Raw genomic sequence first — 24,050 nt, 5'->3', positions numbered from 1 at the left:
AGAAAGTGTTTTGAAGTTGTAGTGAGACACTGACGCTGAAGGCTGGCCTCTTGGTTTCAAGATATTTATGGAACTAAATAGTTTATGAACTATAGGAGGGGCAAATATTTTTGTTTTTGTTTTCTAAGCACTTCACTTCACCCTCCACCCCTCTCTCCCTCGTTCTCTCCCTCCTTCACGCTGTCTCTGCCCTCCGGTTCCTTCCTGCTTGTGAAAACGCTCGGGCATTTGTTGAATATTCACAGATAATTTAGACGGCAGAGGACACAGGGGGTGAGGCAGAGACAAGAGGGGAGGAGAAAAGGGAGGATGGATGGATGGATGGATGGATGGGTGGATGGATGGATGGATGGATGGATGTGATCTGGTGGATCCAAACTCTGCACCCATTGGCTTTTTTCTTAAACGAAGGACCGGAGGCGAGAAAAGAGCTGCAGCGAGGCGCTACTCAGAATACTGGATGCTCCGTCCTCCCTCCTCCTTCTCTCTCTCTCCTCCTCTCCTCCTCTCCTCCTCTCCCTCCTCTCTCTCTCTCTTTCAATCCCTCCCACATTCTCAAGGAATCAATAGTCGCAAATTAATCATTCTGCCCAGAGCACTTTGAGAGAGAGGGAGAACCAGAGAAAGAGAGAAAGAGAGAGATGGTTTTCATAAAGATAGCGAAGCAGCAGCAGCAGCAGCAGCAGCAGCAGTGTGCATAATCACACCTTCAGTGCTTTGAGCCTGATTAGATGTTATTCATTGTTGTTTCACTTGTTTGGGGATGAGTAATCATTGTTGTCATGGCGATTGTTGTGGCGCCCCCCTTAGACGTTCTTTATAGCTTCATCTTTTTTTTATGCTAATGCTAACAGGAAGTGATGCATGATAAAATGTCTAAAGGACAAACAAACACTTTCCCCTCAGTTGACATTTCTGTTTTTTTACTCTTTTACTACTTTTAAAGTGAAGACACTTTAGTTAAAGGTGTAGTTCGACACTTTCACTTTCTTCTTCTTCTCCTTGATGCAGCTCTGACATCACAGGAGGCTATGCTAGCAGCAGGTTAGCTTAGCTTCGTCAATGAAATAAACAAAGCGGATATAATGACAGATAATAATATTGATAATAATCATCTATACTAGCTGTGTGCATGGATCTAGTCACTTCCTGGCTTCTGGTTCTGCACTTTCTCATCATCCACACTCTCCAACATGCTGTCGAGAGTTTTTCTTTCTTCTTTTACCCACAATGCATCATCTTCTGTCTCTCTGTGTTTTATTTATGTTCATTTGTATTTTTTTGCTGATGGTCAGCACCCATTTCAAGGCTGATTAATCTATTGATCGCTCAATCAATCTTTCCGTCTATAGAATGTCAGAAATAACGACAAACACATCACACGCAACAGACGCCCAAAAGTGATGTCTTACTCACGATCAGCATGGACAGATATTTACCTCGCAAGTGTGTGTTTGTATTTTATAAATGACTGAAAATAATATCTAATCAATTTAAATAAAGACAAAAAATATCACACATTTTAAAATCTTAAAATCTTCTTAGAAGAGGAAAAGTTTGCATGGTGCCATTTTAGAAAAGGAACATCCTCTTTATTTGTATTTAGGCTGTTCCTAAAAAAAACGATCCCCTAGCTCGTTTGTGCAGTAGCTTTTTATTAAAGATTCAAGATCTTTATTGTCATTATACAAAAACATTTGCTGCTACTCAGAGACTGGCTCGTTAACTCATTGAGTGCCGCGCTGTTTTCCAAAGCTTTAATCCTGGTGCCAGCAATTTAGACCATTGTTGACAATTTTTGTAGAGCCATAGGGTATTCTATATTATAGCTATGGACACATGCTATGGTTCTTTGGAAGGTGAAACTTTCTGCTTCCAATGGGGACAAACTGTTTATTTCTACATGCCTCTGTTCCTGAGCAATCCCAAGCTAAACAGTGGCTGGTTTTCATCAAAATCCCTGCTTGTTTTCTAGAAATGGAGATAAAGCGTCTTTAATGTGTAACGGAGGTCCGTGGGTATAGCCACTAACAGTCACGAGGGACCAGTGAGGTGAAGTGATGACTTGACTTTTTCTCAGATATTTTGCATAAAAACACACACACAAATGATGTCAGGATTGAAGCTGAATATGTTCGCTAACTGGTACCAAGCCGTAACAGTAGATTTTATTCAGCAATGTTTGGCGCCCAGAGGGTTGCATGCGCCACTGATTTGACCCATCAAAAACCGAATTATGATCAAATGTCCAGATCGTGAGTTTTCATGAGTTTTCAATCGATGTTCATCACAGAGTTCCCAAATTTACACATGAGGTGTGTTAGAGTGTCAATTTTTGTAATAAAAACAAACAAACAAAAATACATTTTTGGCATTCAATAAGTTAAAATATGCATTAAAAATAATTATAAAAAACAAACAAACAAACATTTTAAACATTCAGACTACCGGGACAAGACATAGGTACACTCTTGCCAACGTGTGTTTGAAAGAAAAGAGTCTGTGTTCTGCTCATAGTGTTATGTAATAGTGGGTTATTACATATTAATGTAGTGTGTTTGAGGGGTGTGTGCTTTCAGGTCAGAGTTCAGTTTGGGATAGAAACTGTTCATAAACCTTGTGGTTGTGTGTTTTGATGGAGCTGCAGCGTTTCCTGGAGGGCAGCAGGTTAAACCGGGGATGGACGGAGTGGGTTGAGTCTTTGAGGATGTTCTCTGTCTTCTGTAGGCAGCAGGAGGAGAAGATGTCTCATTATATGGCCCATAGTTACGTTTCTTTTGGTTTGGTAACATCTAATAGTGTTGTTTTTATCATCACCATGTCAACAAAGATTGATGACATTGATGAGGTATTTCTTTTAACCCAAATCACATTGGTAACACTTTATAATAAATACACACTATTAAGCATTAGTTAAGCATTAAAAAATACTGAATTATTCATTTATAACGCATGAATACTCATTAGTATGTAGTTTATAAACACAGTTATCAATGATGAGTAAAACATTTTTAACTGTGTTTATAAACTACATACTAATGAGTATCCATGTGTTATAAATGATGTATGCTTAACTAATGCTTAATAGTGTGTACTTATCATGTGTTACCATCACATTTTTAGCCAATCCATAGGCATAATTGTAGTAACTATGGCAACTGCATCCCAAATGTCTGCTACTGTCACAAAAAAAAACAACCTATATATGGTTGTTCAGGTTGTTTGTTCTCCTTTTATTTCGATTTTTTACATTAATGGTGTCACCAAACCTTCAGGGTTTGGTTGTGTCTTCGATTCATCGCAGCGGGTTTTCTGGTTCTCACATACATACACGCACATACACACACACACATGTCTGAGCAACAGCAACATTTTGTGCTCGGACCAGAACTCAAACCAGCAGCCTGGAACCCCTCAGGAAAATCATCTTCAAACACGAGCATTAAGTTGAGGCCGGGGTATAAACATATATACACCCACACACACACATACTTGCACACTCTTATTTTCAACCCTGCACAGCTCTCTGCGCCACACACACTTACACACACACTTCCCCAGCTTGCGTGACAGTATGTGTTACTCTTTTTATCCAGGCTCTAAACATATGACTGTGACAACCCTCCCCCTCCCTCCAGCCCAAAACAACAAGTACTTTTTTTTTGCCTCAGGACACTTTTCAGTTTCATTATCTCTGCAGGAGAGATTGTCTCTGTCCAGAAAACATCTGAGAGAGAGAGAGAAAGAGGAGTGGAGGACGAGGGGTGAGGATGGAGGAGAGAAGCATGGAAACACAGGAGACGGAGAGGTTGAACATGTGGGAGAGGGAGGAAAAGAAGGAAGGAACGAGGGGTGGAGAGAGGAAGGAAGCTTGGGAGAGGAGAGCAGATGGAGAGACAAACAGAGGAGAGAGAAGGTGCAGCATGAGACGGAGCGGCGGGGACGGGGAGGGAGAGAGAGCAGGGACGGGCAGACATGTGCCAAACAACATCTGCGAAGGTGGGAGGACGAGGGGGGAGGGAGGGGAGGGGAGGGGAGCCGTGGATGTGTGCGGGGCGAAAGCCTTCCAAACAACATCTGTAATGAGAGCAACATCTGTAATGAGATGGAGGGAGGAGAGGGAGAGGGGAAGAGAGGATCTTAAACCCAAAAGTGTGGCGAGGTGACGACTGTGAGCGATTCTTAGTCAGAGTTGATGTTGTTGACACAGCGAGCAAGAAATCCTGACACAGGGAAGAAGCTTGATTCACGTTTTGGTGACCACGGAAACACCGGCCGATAGTGACCGACTGCTTTCATCTTGTTTACTCCTCTGCTGGTTTGAGGGTTGGTGGGGGTAAATGGGCTTTTTGGGAAACATCATCCATCACCTCGCTGCGCTATTTCTCCCATCTGTCACTATCAATGTGCTGCAGCTCTTCGGCCGCCATTGCGCATCAGTAGAGGAGCTTTTTTCTGCTGAGACCTGTGTCATTTTAAAGTTTAAAGAGACCAGAAGAAAAAAAAAGAAAAAGAAAAAGAGGAAGAATCAAGTTTTTGTGGAAAAGATAAAACAAGAACGAGAGGAGGGTAGTTTCTCATCAGCAACAGGCTGGAGACAGAAATAATCTGGCAGGTAACCGAGGCCCAGTGTTTCTGCTGAGGGAACTCATTAGGAGGATTTTGGAAGTAAAATCTTCACGTTTATCGGCCGTTGGCTTCGTCTGTACTCGACAGTGATTATGAGGATATTAAAAAATGAACCAAAACAGTGAAACTATGAGCTGCGAAACTGAAAACAATTTAGAACATGCGTTGTCATTTGATTGGAAAAAAGCAGCTTTAGGATCGGCTTCATTGATTTTTGGTTAAAGGTTCAGTGTGAAATCCATCACGGGAAAATGTTTTAAAGTAGAACCAATCACCACCGAGGAATAGATGGACATTGTACATGAGATTTATGTCGTAGAAAGGTGTCATTTTCCTATATGAAGAAAATGTTTTATGGGATCTGGACCAAATGGGCTGAGAATGTAAAACCTGTTAGATCTGATTTCATTTGGATGTATTTGCACTTTCAGTGGTTTGGTTTAGTTTGGCTTATAAGATCCCCATTAGCGTTTGCAGGGCAGCAGCTATTCTTCCTGGGGTCTTTTCATATTCAAAAGTGACAATACAAACCATCTGCAAACGACACAAAGAGAACAAAAATGCATACAGAAGACACATACTTAATACATACACATACACATACACATACAAAGACAAACACCAAACATAAACATTACCAGCTCCTACATTGAATCCTTACAAAACATTTACTATGTATCCTGTCACACAAGGATGCCATGACCCAATTTACAGATTTACACTAATGGTCAAAATTATGATCCAAATAATAATCTCTTAGTTTCATTTTAAAACGAACCATGTTTCTTTGTTGTATAACATAATTCGGAAGGGCATTCCATTCCTTCATAGCTCTTTATAATACTGTACGTTGAGGGCCTACACCCTCTTCTCTTTTCATGTGATGGTTAGATGGTCATAGGTGGTGCGTGCTCCCCTGTCCTGTTGTTCATAACTAATAACAAATGATTCATAATAGAAAATCTCAGAAAAGCAAATATGGACAAAAAAACACATGGACTTTCTGCATCTACCCTTCATTATTTCAATAGGATAAAAAAAGAGGGACAAAAAATGTACTGTGGACTAAAGAACGTCTAAAGTGTTGTAATTTCGGATAAAAATGAAATAAATAATAATACATTTTTAAAAAAGAACGGACAGTGCGGATCATGTGAAGTAGCATGTGGTGCGTGGTGTATTACCTGCAGTATAGTGCTCGACCAGTGCAATGTTTAACCATGTAAAAGCAGGTCCACAGGAAAAAGCCAATATCAATTTCACCGTGCGCTTTATTTTAAAAATTTTCACCTCTGTATTTTGCCGTCACACAGCTGGATTTATTCCTGCACACAGTCGCACCGAGGCTCAGCTGTGTCTGCGTGAAACTGCAGCATCACACACTTCCCTTCTGCATAAGAAAGAATCACATCACCTGAACTATCGCTCTAATGTTTGGGCTTGCGCACGCACACACAAACACACAAAAAAAAGAAAAGCTTGACATGAGATCAGTCATGTGTACATGTGTCTACTTGACAAACCTGCAAAAACTGTGCACAGGGATCATTTCCTGGGTCCCTCTGACCTGTTAATGGAGTGTTTATAACCCAACTACACTATCAGCACTGGTTGCTATGGACCTATATGAGCTTTTGCACAGTCGTTGCTATGCAGAGAGAGAGAGAGAGAGAATGAGCGAGCGAGTTAGAGAGCCAGAGGCCCATGCAGTGGATGAGTCATAGCCCCCCCCAGCCCTCCCTCCCCTCACACTCATATCCCCTGCCTTCCTTCCACTGACTCAATGGGACCTCACACACACAAACACACACATAGTTGGGCGTATACATGCATGTGTGCGAACGCGGCAACAAACACACACACACACTCACACACACACACACACACACACACACACAGAGCTCCTGGTGGTTACTTACCAATCCTCTCAGTGGTAGCCAAACCTGTTAACATGTCTCCCCTGTGGATAACACTTAATGGCTCATATTCATTTGCATGCATGCAGGCACACACACACACATGCACATACAAATTCCCAGATGCACACATACAGATGTGGCCATGCTCATGTAAATGCACACACATACACATTTGCTTCCTGTATGCATGCACACATTTCATGCACACATAGGTACATGCATGGACGCAGCAGCAGATACACTTCACACATATGCATTTACCGGCTCGACTCGGCTCGGCTCTGGTACCAGGTGCTGTTCTAGAGAGCATTTCCTTTACAGGATAGCACCACCTTTAGAGTAGGCGGTCGACATTTAACTAGACTTATCTGTTAATTTAAAAACATTTATCGATGTAAATGTGGTGATTTCTGTACACACTGAGCCCCGAGGCAGCGCTGCTCTTCTGTCCGGTTCACACCTGAAGCTTCACTTTACATTCAAACAAACTAATGTGGCTGATACAGTTGTTTGTAGAAGAGCAACATTTACGGATCTGTCAGAAGAAGCAGTAAATCTCCAGAGAGCTACTGGTAATTTCATCACATCGCTTTCTCCCCGCGATGACGACGGAGGTTGACCGGCCGATCATCTCAGGAGATGACCGGCTTGGTGACGACTCTCTGACCAATCAGCGGTCTGCAGTGTTTACACGGCACATTTTAGTACCTCTTCACCTGTTTTGGAACCGCGGCCAGGCCGGTACTAAAACAGTAATACCGTGTACCAGATTCCAAGTACTTTTACTTAATGGAAACGCAAAAATATCGAGTCGAGTTGAGCCAGTACCACGTAGTGGAAACGCTGCAATACACACACACATACACACAGAGATGCACTGTATATTCTGTTTTAAAGGAGACATATTCTGCCCCTTTTCCAAAAATTTAAATAGTTCCCAGGTGTCTTAAAGACATGTCTGTGATATGCTTTGGTCAAAATACCACAAGGATCGGGGCGGTGTTTGGCTCGGTTGGTGGAGCGCCCGCCCCATGTGTTGAGGCTGTGGTCCTCGCTGCAGGTTGCCCCGGTTCGGGTCGCGCGTCGGGCGGCCCTGTCCTGCGTGTCATTCCCCCGCTCTCTGCCTCCCGTTTCCTGTCGTGCTCTCGGCTGTCCTATCTAATGAAGGCATGAAAAGCCAAAAAATATTAAAAAAATAAATAAAAAAAAAATACCACAAGGATCAAACATCACAGCTCTTTTCATCCTCTCAAAACAGCCCTGTTCAGAACGGCTGGTTTCAGTGCCTGTCCCTTTAAATGCAAAGGAACCACTGCTTGCCCCGCCCCTTCTCCCTGCACATTACAGATTTTTTTGTCAATTCTTGCATTTTAGGGGCCGGAAGGCAAGACAAACACCCAGATATAGTAGGTTAAAGAGCCTTCAAAAAGTGATATTTCCATAATATGTCCCCTTTAAATACAAACACACACACACTCTGCCCTCAATAACCACTGCTGAGGTGTTGTTTCAGGGGAAGTATTTGACCTCGTGGCTGCATATTGAAGGACTGTGGGTGAACTTTGAAGCTCTGAGGTGTGAATGTGTGTAACCGACTGAACAGACACATGACAGCTCATCAGGCAGGTGTTCGCATCATTTTAAACACCCAACAATACGTCGGTGGTGTCAGATATGTGGTACTTGTGGAGTTCTTATGGGGTCACAGATGAACTGAGAGGGTGAGGATGAGGATAGAGGGATCCATGTAGGACACAAGGACGGATGATGGATGTTTAAAAGAGGAGAGACACAGACTTAAGTGCAGCTATGCATGGACAAAACCAACAGCAGGATGAATAAGTGACAATGATGAAATGAAGTGGGATGGAGGAGAAAACATTCAGCAATGTAGTTCAGAGCAGGACAGAGGGAGGCATGTGGGACAAGAAACAAAAAAAAACCCAACAACTATCCATTGTGTGAGTGCTGCACACAGCAGCAAGGATTAAAAGTTTTGTGTTTAAAGTTGGAGAGCGGCTGAAAACTGGTGCCGGCATGCAACGTGACAAATTAAAAGCTGCAGTTCCTCAAATGGCCACTCGAGGCCAGTCCCCAAAGACTACAGCAAAGACACTTGTTTTCAACCTTCTACAAACATGTGGATTTTGGTTTCTACGGCCTTTTTCCTCCTTCATAACTTAATAACTGTGAATATTAGGCTATATAACAAACCGTTTTATACAATATTCTTTTGGGGGTATTTTTGCCTTTATTGGACAGTGGTGATATGATAAAGAACATGGAGAGAGAATAGGGGAAGAGATAGCAGTAAATGATCATCTGGTTGGGAATCGAACCGGCAATCTCCTGCATAAAGGGCCTGAACCCACATGGGACGTTCTCTCTAACCACTTACTACCAGAGCAACCCCACTAAAGTCCGTGTTTCTGGCGGCTGATGAATTTTCATTTTGAAATCTAGAAAATCAAAATCAGGAAACAGCGGATTTCCCAATAACCAAATAGAAATACTTTTGGGGTGTACACAGCTTTTAGTGTGAGCTGGAGGAAGTTCGCTGCTGCTATTGGCTGACCGGCTACTGCAAAAGTTCTATTCATCAAGCTTGGCCCATCGTCCTCAGTGAGCTAGCGAGGCTAACGACTGATTTACATATTCAAATTGATATAGTACTCAGTCACCTATAGGCCCACTAAAAGTAACAAAATAAACCAATAGACAATGCATATACAGTTCTGTTTTTGGTTTTAAATAAACTGCAACAGCAATGTGCAACAACAATTAAAGTTTTTTATAATTACGCAGAATTGACCCTTTGTTGGCCTTCTGATTGGTCTGCTGTTCCACCAATCAGAGCGCTTCTCCCCATGTCACGTGTTGCGCAACATTCTAAGGTTGGACAACCCTGGAATGAAACCCTATGAAACAAGATAGGTAGACAGCAACTTTTGGGCAAAAACTTCTTTATAATTTTTCAATATGGTTAAAATGTGCCTGGGGTTCCTGCAATAGCAACTCACAATATCTGGAACGTATTGGAGTCATTTTTATCCCATTCCCTAAACACAAGACATCAATAAACATACTTAGCCTAACATATAATATTACTTTAAGCTTCTGTTACGTATTTAATTGAGCTTAATAATAGGGTTTGGGGGTGGTCCACTAGGGGGAGCTGTAGGCATAGGTCAGGGGTTAACTGCAAAGTTTTGTTTGTTGTTGTTCCCCGTTTTCCCTGGCTGTACTGTGCTAAGTGCTAAGCTCATTCATTCTCTAGTCCACTCTCTGGTCGTGTTCATAGACAGAGAAGATCTAATACCTTCAAAGTTATCTAGCAAACGTAACATTACCGCCACTAATGTCTTTTTAACTTTGTGAAGTTTTACGAGGAGAAACGGGAGATCGGCGGAGATTAGCTTGTAGCTAACGTTAGCTAGCGCCGTTAGCTACTAGCTAGTGAGTGAGTGACCAAAACAATGATTTTCCCCCCATTTTTCGGAAAAGTCGGGTAATGCCCGTTCAATCGCTCTTTAGCCACGTCTGTCTTCTATCACGGACACCATTTTTCTGATATGTAAGTTAATTCAAATTTCCCTTACTAGCAATTTAAATCTTCCTAATTTTCAATGGTTTCCAATGGGAGTTAACCCTTCCGTGACCATTGTTTGTCCAACCTAGCAACAGTAACCGTGGGGGGCGGGGCCTTGACAAAGGGTCAATTTCTCTATGGGTCGACAGACGTTAAACACTACAGCTTTAAAACGTTAATTGCCCTTTGGGGGGCCCCAGTGGTCACGGGGCCCTAAGCAGGTGCTTAGTTCTCTTATGCCTTTGGGCCGGCCCTGGCTAAGACACATTGGTCCCAATGCACAAACTGACCCATTATTTTCACTTGTACTGTGCCAGCCAATAAAACGCGACTTCAACAACTATGTACTATAGCACCAACTTACTGAGGCTTAATGGGACAGAGTGTTTGTTGTTGTTCAAGATCGAACAAAAATAAACATGCCAGATTAATCTGCAAATAAATCACAAGCTTTTCGAAATTCATGTTGACTCCATCCTATGGAACAAGGAAGCGCAGAGAGAGGGAAACATTATCTGAACGTGGGGAGGAAAAGTGGGATGCTAGAAAGATGTGGGGAAGGATGGAGTGAGAGAAAGAGGGGAAGAGAGAGAGGACCAGTGTTGCTGCTAGTATCTTGGTTATTTATAGTTTAAATGTCCTGGCTCTTTTTGCCTGAATTCATTGTCTGCCCCTCTCTGTCTCTTTCCCCCTCTCCCCCTCTAGCCCTCTCTTTCTCTCTGTCTCTCCCTCTCATTTTTTACTCCCTCTCTCTCTCTCCTTTTCTGTCTCCGTTCTTCCCATCCCTCGTCTCTCGTCTGACTTCACCTCTGCCCCATCTCCATCTCGTGTCGTTCTTTATCTCCCTTTTTCCTCCCTTCCCCTTCATCTCTCTTCTCTTTCATTAGATATTGGGTCAGTGCTCTCTGTTCAACCCCCTCCCCTCCTCCCCACCACCACCTCCACTCCCACACCCACTCCCCCCACTCCCTCCCATCCTCCCCTTCCCCCTCCCCCCAACCCCACTGATGCTGATGCTCACTGGTGTGGTGTTTCTTTAGTAATGTTACGCAATGGCCATCACAGACACACTGGGGGGCATGGGAGGGTGGGAGAAAGAGAGATAGAGGGAGAGAGAGTTGGATGGGGAGGAAAGACGGAGGATGAGCAACATTCAAGCAGAAGAGAGCTAGAGAGATAGAGAGAGAGCTCCTCATTGCTCATTGACCCACTATCTTGCCTGGTCTCGTGGTCGCATCAGTCAAATCTCAACCTTCCTGACCTAATGGCTGATTCTTTCTGACCCATTTTTTATACTCGCCGTTTTCCACTGGACCGTGAATGTATTTTAATTTTAATGTGGTGTAATGTGTGACATTATCACCACAAACATCTTTTTTTTTCATTCATCTTCTTTTTCCCTACACTTCAAATCTCACATTGTAACAACACGGCCTGTTTGAGTGCATGTGTATTTGTGCTGCTGTGCATAATAATGATCACATTTTAATTGCGCTACAGCAGCTGTAGAGTTACTCTGTGTTGCGCTGAAAGTAAGACCTCTCCTTAAATCATTTATTAGATCAATAGGCCACTTCATCTAATATGCAAAGGCACCAGAATATTCTAGGACACATGAAGAGGATTGCTTTAACATTTTCAACAAATCAACATTGAAACATTTGAGAAAGAAAAATCAATGACGACGCTGCTCTCAGAACGCGATTATGCAGAGATAGGATGACTCAGGAGTCGTAAGTGGGGTTAATTAAATGCCAACAATATTTTTGTAAGGGCGGTGTAATCTTCTGAGTCTGAATATCTTACCAGTGTAAACTGGAACAATCATTTCCTTCAGCTGAAACACATTTGAATAAAATCTGTGTAGTTAATAACTGCAGCGCTGATACAGTATTGTATGAGATGATATAGTATATGCAATAACACCAGTAAAACACTGTAAGTCCTCAAATTTGTCCTGTGCCCTCAGGGGTGAATCTTTTCCCCTCCTGTTAAATATCCACTTCTGGTACAGATCATATTTTATGATTTTATGAACGACGCGTTAAATCTCAGAGGAGCCCTGTAAATATATTTCATGTGATGTTGAGCCCATTTGAATGTTGCTGCGTGCTTTTATTGTGAAATATCGCTACCGAATTTACACACATTGTAGAAACTGAGGTAGAATAAGAACATGATTAAGAGAAGATATGATTGGTCCTGCAGTATAAACTTACTGTAAGTGCACATTAATATTTCCATCAATTCAATTTACACGAAAATATCTTTATTCATAAATTATGACTTTCATATTGCTATTATTATAAATGTGTTGCTACTGCATTTAAAGAGTAATGTTAAATGAAAAGTTTATGCAAATCTACTCAATTGGATGGTGAACTACAGAAATATGTGCAGAAATGATAAAAACAACATTTAATTCATTTCCTTTTGATTGAATATTGCTATTCAGATTCATGTTATATTTGGGCATTTAGTGACTAAACTGACTCAGTGGCACAACAATATAAATCCTAACCTGAGCTCACGTCGTATAGCGAAGCTCTGCTGCCCAACATGTGGTAACAGAGAGGATTTTGGGAGGATGTAATGTAGAACTGCAGAATGAGGCCAGGTAGCTGTTCCACATATAGCAGCCCGGTGTAACTTTACACAGGACCAAACATCTTTCCCCTCATTTATCAATAAAATCAGCTTCGGTAGGAACAAACGTCAGCTTTGTGAGTCTCTCACATTTCTGTCACCTCTCTGTCTCTCACATCTCGTCTCTTTCCCTCTCCTCCCTACACGCTCTCTCACTCTCTTCATTGCCTCGTCCTCCTCCTCTCTCTCTCTCTCCTGTGCCAAAGGAAACCATCAGAGTGGGAGGAGGGGGAGGAAAACATTGCAGAAAGTTTCACTAAACAAAACTAGGATAGAGGAGTGAAGGGACCAGAGAGAGAGAGAGAGAGAAAGAGCCGAGGGAATTCTCAAAAGGGGGACAGTGTGGTTGTTTGCAGGATTGTTTAATTGTTTGACCCCGTGCTGTTCTGAATACAGTCTACAAATACATGCAAGCGTGCACCTATAGACGGAGGCCCAAAACTGTCTTCTGATCACATGATATACTTGTTGAACATTGTTTTTATATATTCTACAGTGTATGCACAACAGTTTCAAAGCAGCATTTACACCAAAACAAGCCGCATTTTATTGCTGTGAACCGATGCAACTGCTACTGGTAAATTTGCAAACTTCTTTGACACTGTTGACCCATGTGGGAACAGAACAAAATGGAGAAACTAACAAATAAACTAAATGATCTCACACCATCTAACTTTATATGACCCGGGTCATTGTTGTTTGCATTAATTTTGCACATACATTTCCATGAATTACCTCAATGACCAGCAGCACTTACACTTTTTTCCGTCTTTTTCCAGCATGCCCGGATGAACTGAGTCAGATTATGTGTGTGGGTCTGTTTGTGTGTGTGTAACCAGATGCTTAAATCTTAATAGCCACCCTGTTTTCAAAAAACGCATTTGTTGTCTGATGCATTTTACCTTGGAAAGTGTTGTATTTCCAGCTACATCTGGTCCTGTCAGATTGCTGTTGTGAGGATTAGCGAGGTGGTTTAATGTGCTCTGAAGATCTGCGCCTGTTGTTCAAGAATAGTGTGCACTCAAGTTGTACCACTCTCGTCCTGAGAGTGCTACACGCCGCTGACACACTGCTACTTTCAACAGCTGAGAAAGAGATACAGTTTTGTCCCCCGACCCCCCCTCAAAAAAAAAAAAAGTGTTGCTCTTTTTCCAGCTTTGTGACAAGAATTAAAATGACATTTTATGCATTTTAAAGAGGATCCCTATAATGTAGGAGCTGCATAGAGCGAGATATATGCAGCTATATGGTGGATACATGAAGAATGCATGATGGGTACTTAGCGGATGCATTAACAGTGATGCTAACATGCTTTTACATTATATATGTCCCTAGCTTGGGATCTAAGTGGCCTTTCTTTTGCGACAAGGCGCTTTTCACATGTTCGGCTTGTAAGATTCAGCAGTTTGCTGTCGGCAGCAACACGACTAAAGCCTGGAAAGAGCCAACGCTGAGACGCCACGTTGAGCAGGTTTACTTGTTGTGTTCACTGGTTCCTGTTGACAAGAAACACAGTCGATATCTCACTGTGGGGGACACCTGTATGCCACCAAGCCCTTCAAGTTCTACATAGGCCTGTTTCATTTGTGGTGTACATACTGCGTATAGCCTATAGTATGTTACTGAGCCTCTATTTGAAATAAGCATGAATGTGTTTTGATAAAGCAATCCATCTAGAATCATATTTCTCCAGCTTTTATGTCTAATGCAATTATTAGGGACCATAAATTCATTGATGTCATTGATAATGACAGTATCAGTGGAGCTCGGTGGAGTAAGATGACATTAGTTCACATTGTGTATTATGTATTTTAGTTACCCAGCCTTAACCACAGTATCAGTGATGTTTATAGATGTTGCCAAAAAAGAAACTGTTAAAACATTTTACATGATCCAGAGGTTTGCAGAATCATTACTATTTGTCTTGCATATTAGTCTAAAGGAGCAAATTTACATTTTAGGTAATGCATTCAATATGAAGCTATGGTCAACAGCAGGTTTAGCTAGTGTGACGTGTAAGGTTAATTAAACTGGCAAATCCAACGATTGTTAGCAGCTAATTAGCCAAGATAACGTGCTACATGAGTGCAGACACAGATACCTGCTAACTAGTGCTGATATATGAATAAAATAATCCCACAGTTTTGCTAACCTTAAAAAAAGACAGACACCACAAACATGGCTGAGCAGTCAACCTACGTTCTCTGTCTTTGGACTATGGAAGGAAGCCAGTCAGCCAGAGAATTTGAGGAAACCTATGCGGACACAGGCCTAGAGACAAACCTTCTTGTTGTGAGTTGACAAATGATTCAAAAAAGTTGGCTAAAGAGGAGAAAATAGTTTTGTATCAGGTTATAAACAGGTTTTTCAGCTGTAGAGTCGTACATTTCAACCTGTGAGCCTGTGCGGACTGACTCACTTTTGGAGCAGACCTCAAGTGGCCATGCAAGGAACTGCAGATTTTGGTGCTTCTACGTTAGCTTGATTTTTAGGCCCTGGAGGTTTGCAGCTTGCTCCTACAGCATCGTCCACTCTGTAGGACCTATTTTTGTTAAAAACACTGCGCAGCCCTACCGTGTCATGTTTAGTACTTTTTCACCAGTCTGAAGCATTTTAGCCCGGTTCATTTATTTCAAACACTATGGGACATTTGGGCAGTGATGAACACATTTGGACTGAATGTCTGAACACCTGGCGATGGGACGGTCTCTGACCACCTGGCCTCTGCGGCGCCCTCCACCCCACCACTCATATCGTGCCAAATTACAATTAACCAGCCATTAGCTCCTCTCTGTTGTCTGCCACATGACAAAACACTGCTCCATTTCCCTCAACAATAAAACACAGGATGGAGGATTTTTCTTTTTCAGTTGCAAACTCCTGCAGTTTTCTTTCTTTGTCAACTCCACATCAAACTAATTTATGTGTTGTATGTGTGCACACATGTGCGTGCCTGCTGATAGAAAAAGTAATTGCTTACTCTAAATTGGTTAGAGCAAATAGGCTGAGAATCTAATTCTGCACTTATTACAATTATCTTTAATAGGTCTCTCCATTGTCGAATGTGTTCTGAAATTGTGCGGAAATGAATTGGGCTGTCCGGGTTCAAAGATTAAAATGAAATACAGCTCACAATGAAGTTGTTTAATGAAGTGAATGTTTTTTTTTTTCCAGTCAGCTCTGTTCCTCCATTTTTTTGGTGCAATATAACAAACTCATGTCATGAGTTTTTAATCTGTGTAAATATGTGTTTACAGAAAAGAGTTATTCTGAAAGTTTTTTGTTTTGTTTGTTGAATGTTCGTTTATCCCCAATTTTTACTTGACTTTGTGATGATTCTCAGGGTGTATTCAGACATGTGGCTCAGATCTGATTCAGGGTGTCGTGGAAATTTTGGTCCTGCCGGTGGCGAGTCAAAGAGCAAGACAGGAGAGGTAGCATGCACCCAAGTTTATTCTCCATTCTCCACAGAGAACGGGAGAAGGGGACAGAACACAGAACTACGTGGCAGGTAGCAGTTCAGAGTAGTGCCCCACGAACAGAGATTGCAGTCCCTTCTTATACCCCACTTTATGACTCTGGTTACTTCATTCCCAGACAATAAACCAAGTCAACAGATGTGTTACTCAACGAATGGCTACCCCAGTTGTTGTTGTACCTGTAGGAATTTACAACCTAGATCAGTTAGTAAACAAGGTTGTACATGGGTCATCCTAGTGTCCTTCCTCTGCCCCCAGGTTCATTGTAGTCAGTACACAAATGTCTCCACTAATGGAGTTAACAGGATTGCTACAAGATTTTACTACAACATTTCAAAGACTACCCTACCACTTATTACAAGGAGAATACCAATGGCAGCAATTTTCCACCACAAGGGGTTAAAATATAAAAAAATAGAGTGTTGCATTTTTCTTTTGGGTCTTTGGGTTCACATGGTGACAGTGTAAACAAATGCCATGCGCGAACCAATTGTTCTCTCATTGGTCAGAAGGAGAGAGGGTTACCCCGGAAAAACAAAAACCATGAAAGGTCTCAACGGGCCTGAAACCCAACCCGGCCTGACCCATGCTTGAATCCTGGACCCAACCCATCCCAAGTCATTCGAAGCCTATATATTGGCCCGGTGGGAACCATGGAATATCAGCACACTAGATTACACAAACAACACACAGTACATGACAGTACATACAACAGAAATCTTAAAATACTTTCAAATCGCTCAGGTCGTTAAACCATGAAAACTTATTTTATGTTTTTTTTTTTTTTCCAGTGTGAATCTGCTGTGTTCACTTTATACATGAATGAATCAGCCTCAGCTCAGTGCTGCTGGTTGATTGTAAACAGAAACCATTGGCATCAGCTGTTGGACATAGGCTTCCTGTACCGCCGTGGTCCAACTCAGCACAAAGCTGCCACTCTGTCTCCTTCCTCCAGCTCAGCTCCTTTTGCAATAACTGTGAGAGAGTTGGCAGCTTCACTGTAAAAAGCTGCAACAGCCTCCTCCTCCTCCTCCTGCACCACCTGTTTGCTGCTCGCGCTCTCGTCGGCCTAGCGCTGCTCACACACCTGAGTCCACACCCGCTGTGACCCAAAAGCCTGTAGCTACAGAAAGTAAAAGATTGTTATCAAAGTTGAATGTCACTTATAAAAGATGCAAAACATCAGTGAGTCTTAGCAGCAGACCCTTATAGGCAGCGGTACCCAGGGTCCATAGGTGGAATTGTTGTTTTATTCTCTCCTTTTTCAAGAATAAAGCAATAAGCTGAAGTTCATTTCAGATGCCAGTTTATATTCAATACAGATGGGGATGCTACAGAATACAAAGACATGTTTATAAATGCATGAAAGGAGTTTGGGGGGGAAAGGAGCATCACTCGTGAGAAAACGCTCTCCTGGATGAATTAACATTACCACATCAAGAAAAGAAAAGGAAACACATTTTCTGTGCATCACACACTTGTAGTCGACTGAACGGAGCCAATAGCCATCTTTACTGCGCAACGCGTTCCCCTTTTAGGTCTCTGATCTTCATCCACCTTTGCGGTTGAGGGATTACTTTAATGGCATTTTAGCATACAGATAGACTGAGCCTCCATTAGCATAAAGAATAAAGACACAATGGCAAAATATATTTGCATAACACAAAGCGCTGGTTCAGGGAAGGGCATTCGTACTTTACATTACATCTCCTATTGTGACACACACTTTGTGCTGCATCTCAGCGAGTGGGTTAGGATGTTAATACTTCATAAAAAGGACGTCGGCTAGTGTTTCATCACACTAACAGCCATGAGATCAGTCGACAAGCAGCCCTCTGATTGGCTTGTGACAGTAGGGGAGGTCAAGCGGGTCCTCTTCTTATTGGTATAAATCATCCGCAGAGAGTCACCCAGGCCCCCTCTCGCTGTGAGGGTAAGTGGGTGATGGATCCACCGTGACCCCTGAGGTGCAGGTTGGTCTCAGAATAATAGTATCTGTTCCATGTTTAAGCGCGATGTATAATTTAACAGGGCCAATTTGGAAGAGTGACACCTCATTATTACGACTGCAGAGACAGAACGGGCAGTGGAAGAAGGAAGGCAGTTTCTCAGATGGGACCCTTTATTCAGTTAGACACTTTGGTTTTCTCCTTCACAAGTTAAGGAGTGGTTTATGTTACGATAAACTACAGGAAAGAACATGCAAGCAAACACATGATAGCTGTTCAAGTGAATTACTGTATAGTTGGACACACAGATTTATCTGGTTCGTATTCCTTGTCCTTGTATTTAACCCTCAAATCAACTACGAAACAAAAGCCAGTTATTAGTATAATATTATTTTCTCCTTGTCATTAGCTACCCAGACTTAAATAGTTGCTCAAAACAGATTTAACCTTACAATTTTGTTTTTTAAGGCATAATTTAGATATTGGTGTATGTTTGTGCAAAGACCGGATGCATTTACATTTGTTTTTTGCACTGAATGTAATACTAGGACATTATTTCAACACAAATAAGGTAATGTTATCCGATGGTCGACCTAAACCAGACCCAAACCCAAAGTGAGTATAAATCCAAAGCACTAACAAGTAGTGTGGTGACTGTAATTGATCGACAGCTCCTTCTCTTCTCTCTCAGGGTGGCTGCTACACCCATTAGGGCAGGATAACTTTTTCATTTATGGCTCTTGTGATGTGTAGTGGCTGCATTACTGTGAAGATGTATCTTTCTGTCTTAAATCTGCCTCCGTTATTAACACCTTCAAACCCAAAGAAGAATAAAATGCTCTCACTGTTGCGCTCACACAACCTTTTAAAGGAGGATGTGTATATTTTTCAGTTTTTTTCTACTCTACCACTTTTCTATTCCTACACTGAAAATAATTTGGTTGAAAAAGAACACTTTTTTTTTATTGAAGTTAGTGCGCTTATCAAGCAGCTTCAGCCTGACTCATCTGACCAAGTGACAATGACCACTATCTGCTTCTGTGACAAAGAAAATCTTCCAGTGAGAACTTTAAATCAACCCTTACACAGTTTCTTTAGTGCAGTGTTCAACTTTGCGTGTATCTTTGGTCTGTGTGGTCAGCTAGGAAATATGGCATTTTGAAGTCTGGGAGATGATCGTATGAAGTCTGGTTGTGACTTATCTAAACATATTATAATCAAATCTACTGGACGTATCCAACACAGATGTAAGACCCATCTGATAACAACAGAGAATATTAGCCTCTACATTACAGTGTGTGTGCAGCTCTCAGATAATTGAGAATAAATGTCAAATAATTGAGACTCATACCTGAATAATAATTAAAAAACAAACAAACAGATATTTCAGATCCCCCATTTGATTTGCTTTGGTTTCTGGCCATCTGTTAGTGTCAGTATTATCACTGAATCTCAGATGATGACATAATCTAATGCTCAGGCTGCACAGGTTTCTTTCTTCACAGTCGAGACAATAAAGTGTGTTCTTCATTTGAATTGCAGAAAGACTAAGGGAGGAGAGGAGAGGAGAGGAGAGGAGAGGAGAGGAGGGCTGAGCTGCCAGCTCAGTTCAAATGGGAATCTGGTCCTCAGGGTGCATGCACATGTATGTATGTGAGAGACGGAGAGAGGGAGGGCTGTGTGAGATAGCAAAGAGAGGGAAGGGAAAATGCAATTCCAGATTACATGTGCTTGTGCTGCAGCGTGGGTGGGCATGTGTTGGAGGGAGAGAGGGAGAGTGTGAAAGAGAGAAAGAAAGAAAGAAAGAGAGAGCAGTGATGGAGGAAGACAGCGAAGATGATGGAGTTTCCGGTCATGTGTATGGATGTGTTTGACATTATGTGGGATTGTCATATGGAGACAGCAGCGTTCAGAACAATAAATTCAAAAAAACAAACACAGATACAAAGAAGTGTTATTATTAAAGTTGGGGGAGTCATGGTACAGCACTGTATTCCTCTTTACACATCTCCTAGCAACCACAGCAGACACCATTTTGAATGTTTTATGATACTGTAGTTACATATATGTTGGATGGTTCAGAAAACAAGCACATCACAAACCGAATTTTACAGAAATGCAAAAAAAAGATGGGATTTTAAACTCTGAGCTGGTGTGTTAGCATATGCAAATCACAGACAGGAAGACTGAGCACAACCCACAGAGACACATCACACATAACGAGAGACATCCTGTAACTGCCAGGTTGAACCTGCTGATTTCACCCCGTGTCCGTGCTGTGAGGTCTGTCGGAGCAACACACAATGTAAACAGACCTGTCACCTGTGCAGCTCAGGCCTGTAAGCACAGAAACACTATGGCTACACTGCAATCTGGGATGAGAGGGTGAACGCAGCCCTGGAATAAGTTTCAGAAACACACTATCAAGAATCAACGTCCCTCTTGCTGTATATTATGAAATTGTACCCTCTTTGTAATTTGCAGATTCACCTTTATAAGGTGTTTAAACAGCTTTCCCTAAACAATCTTTCCCTTAAACATAGCATTGTTTCAAGAAACATCTGCATGCATGCAATATATGCCAGGCCTGTATGAGTCACTGTAATGCTGCCACCGAAATTCATCAAAAAAGGAGAAGAAGATGTGGAGCATGTACATAAAGCTTCCCGTCCAAACTCCAAACACAAGAAGAAGTGTACAATGTTGTCCATGACCATTTGCTGCTCACTGTAGTTTTAGAGGAAGGCCCTGATATGCTTCTGCAGCACAAACACAAGCCTGTATCGTTGTTCCATGATGTTTAGCTGTGTGGCTGAGGTTAGAGAGGGGGTCATCCCTATGTTACAACATAGAAACCTTTTTTCTAAAAAAGGGTCCTATGTTACCGGCTTTTCCCCAACATGCAATTTTTGTACCCATATCTGGAAGTGGAGTTGTGACTTTGCAGATTTTTGCCTATATTTGAGTGAGAAGTGGAGTTGTCCCATTGGTTAGGTTTAGGCAATGAAGAAAGGAGTTGGTTGAGTTTAGTAAAAAGACCAGGTAGAGGCTAGACAGGCCAGATAGAGAGAGCAAGTCCATCAACCAGCAACAGCGGGGAACATAGGACCCTTTTTCAAAAAGATCGTCCTATGTTCCCCGATCATAGATACATCCCCGTTAGAGAGTGGGCCTACGACGTCATCATTTCACAAAATGTACGCATTTGTTGTACAGTATATGTGAAAACGCAAGGGTGGCTTGTTCATTCTGAGACCCGTTTTCCCAAACTCCGATATGATACAAAACTTTTTCAGATACTCCGTCCCATCTCCAAGTGTCAGGATTAAATGCAGAGAAAGAACAGCTCCAGTCATAGTTGAGCTCAGCCCATGTTTACATTATCCAAGTGTGCAACCTAATCGCAACGCAAATTTTAGCTGGTCTGAGGTGAAAGTTGACAAAAATAAGGGAAGCAATTCTTTGTTTGATAAATAAACTTTTATTTAGAGTTTTGATGACTAAGGACAGTCTCTGAAATTTAGGTCTCACAATTCTCACAATGTTATGCAGTGGCACGTTTACAAAGCTGCCAATCAGAGTAACGCTATGCTAATGCTAATGCAACTTCTGTTCTGTGTGTCTGGATAATGACACTCCCAGATGCATCATTGCTACGATATTAATAGTATTAAGTGTCATGCTTGCAGCATTGAACAACTGGAGATATCCTGTTACTCACTCTAAGACAAAGCCAATAAGAGCTTACAGTAATAAAACTCCAACTGAACAAATAGTGATGTAATGATTCTGATACGAAGGGCTCAGCCTTTTATAAATACACAGAGCTCCTTCATTTCTACTGGAGGGCAAACTACACCACCAGAGAGACCTCTGCTCAACAACACTTTGAACATTTATTTCTATACTCACTTCAATTAAATAACTCTTCATTACACATGACGTGATTCAAGTTTAACTTTGTAGTATCCCTCACATTTGCATAACAAATAGACATTGTAAGTAAGTGAGACAAGAGGCCGTATGAATGCGAGGCTCCTGAAACACGGCGCTTTTGTTCATCGCAGCTCCCCCCCCCCGTGGAACCAAAAAAGGATTTCAACACACAGCTCTACACACAGTTCACATTGAAAATTATGAAATGATGAAAGCATTTTTTTTTTTTTTTTTGCGGGATGCTGAAAGATTTTCCAAGCCGCTTCCTTGGTGAAGTATCTTTAATGTATCTATCAAAGTCAGGCTGATGAAAAACACTTTGTTCGTCTGAGTGTTTGCTGAGGTGTGTTAAAGATATGTAAATATGAAACAGGGCTTGTGGTAGAGTCCTGTCATGATTATTTTCTTTTTGGTATTTTTTGTACTTTTATGTCTCAGGCTTTGGTATAAAATTGTTCTTTTTTTCTCTCTCTGTGGCCATGATGAAAATGCAAAACATCTGAAAACTTAGCCGTAAGTGCTGCTCGCACCATGATGAGTGAGGAAGCCAACGAGACTCTTGACAATAAGGCTGATGCTACAGTATGCGAATGTGTGTGTGTGTGTGTGCCTGCTAGTGCGAGACTTTGGGAGTGTGAGTGCGTGTGTGTGTGTGTGTGTGTGTGTGTAACTGATGCCCATTTGAAAGCCGGGAACTAGTCTTTCGTCCTTCAAACGCCAATTAACAAGGGCCCATTTAATTGCAGTGGTTTGGGAGGGCATACAATTACCACTGGAGCTGAACCAAGCTAAACAGCCTCACACTCACACACACACATACACACACACACACACACACACACATTCCTACCTTATAAACAGTGGACTGTAATGCTGCAGTGATGAAGTGTAGATGGCTGTTATTTAAGGTCCTCTACCATGTAAGTGTAAAACTGAACGGGTCTATCATACAAACAGGGGACTGTAGCCAGAAGTGGAGCTGTGGGGACCGTAGACTGGAACATGACAACTACATTATTTCTTAACATTTGAACACCTTCCTTCTTGTAAGATATTTGCACTATATGCAGGGTTCCTACTTCCTACACAAGTACGGAAAGTATGGAATTTGATTTGATACATTTCCAGGTCTGTAAAGTATGGAAAATGGAAGCTATTGTATGGAAATATATTTGTCTCTTAATACTAATCTGGGTTTGGTCTTATCTTAAGTTATTTGAGTTAATTCTGCATGCACTATTGTATAGCTACAATCTCCTGGAAATTATTTGGTGACATAATGGCATATAAATTCAGAATAATGAAAACCAATAAATAAAATAAAAATAAAATAAATTGCATAATTTATTTACATGATATACATCTAATTACCCAAATGTCACAAAATATTTGAATTTTTTTTACCGAGAAGTCTGGAAACTAGGGTCTGGAAAAAATTTAAAATATGTAGGAACCCTGTATATAACACAAGAGCCTGGTCAACTAATATAAAACTAACTACTTAAGTACGGGTCTTTTTTTATTAAATGAAAGCAGCCTAAGTTTTGATGCTAAAGATGACCTGACACACTAACACTGGGGTCTTTAACTAACCCTTTACCCTCCCAGCTGCACTTGAAGCTTTTGTCTGACCACTTTCCAGTCTTTGCATTCAGTGTTAGATAGTCAGCATCCAACATGTCCCCTGTTGGGGAATGTCCACAGTTGGATAGATATGCAAACACCACAGAGATAATCTTAATGAGCGGCGGTGTCAGCTCTTCTTTCTACGTCTCTTATTTGCATTTTTTCCTGTCCCCTCATGCCACCTCTTCCTCCTCCTCATGCCTGCACTAACAAGGTGTTTATATCGAACTCCTCCCATCTTCTTCTTCTTCCTCCTCTGTCTGTCACTCTCTGTGAT

At 41.7% G+C, this 24,050-nt stretch overlaps 1 protein-coding gene across 2 annotated transcripts in view; it reads left to right on the top strand.

Annotated features, from left to right (window-relative positions):
• Positions 1-24,050, top strand: part of cacng2b (calcium channel, voltage-dependent, gamma subunit 2b) — a 77,669-nt gene that overhangs the window by 31,587 nt on the left and 22,032 nt on the right. The gene's annotated exons all lie outside the window — the stretch shown is intronic.

Source organism: Trachurus japonicus, chromosome 1 (genome assembly GCF_045865225.1).
Source record: "Trachurus japonicus isolate A0001 chromosome 1, Traja_1.0".
NCBI classification, from domain to species: domain Eukaryota; kingdom Metazoa; phylum Chordata; class Actinopteri; order Carangiformes; family Carangidae; genus Trachurus; species Trachurus japonicus.
This window is presented reverse-complemented; position numbering and strand designations above follow the sequence as displayed.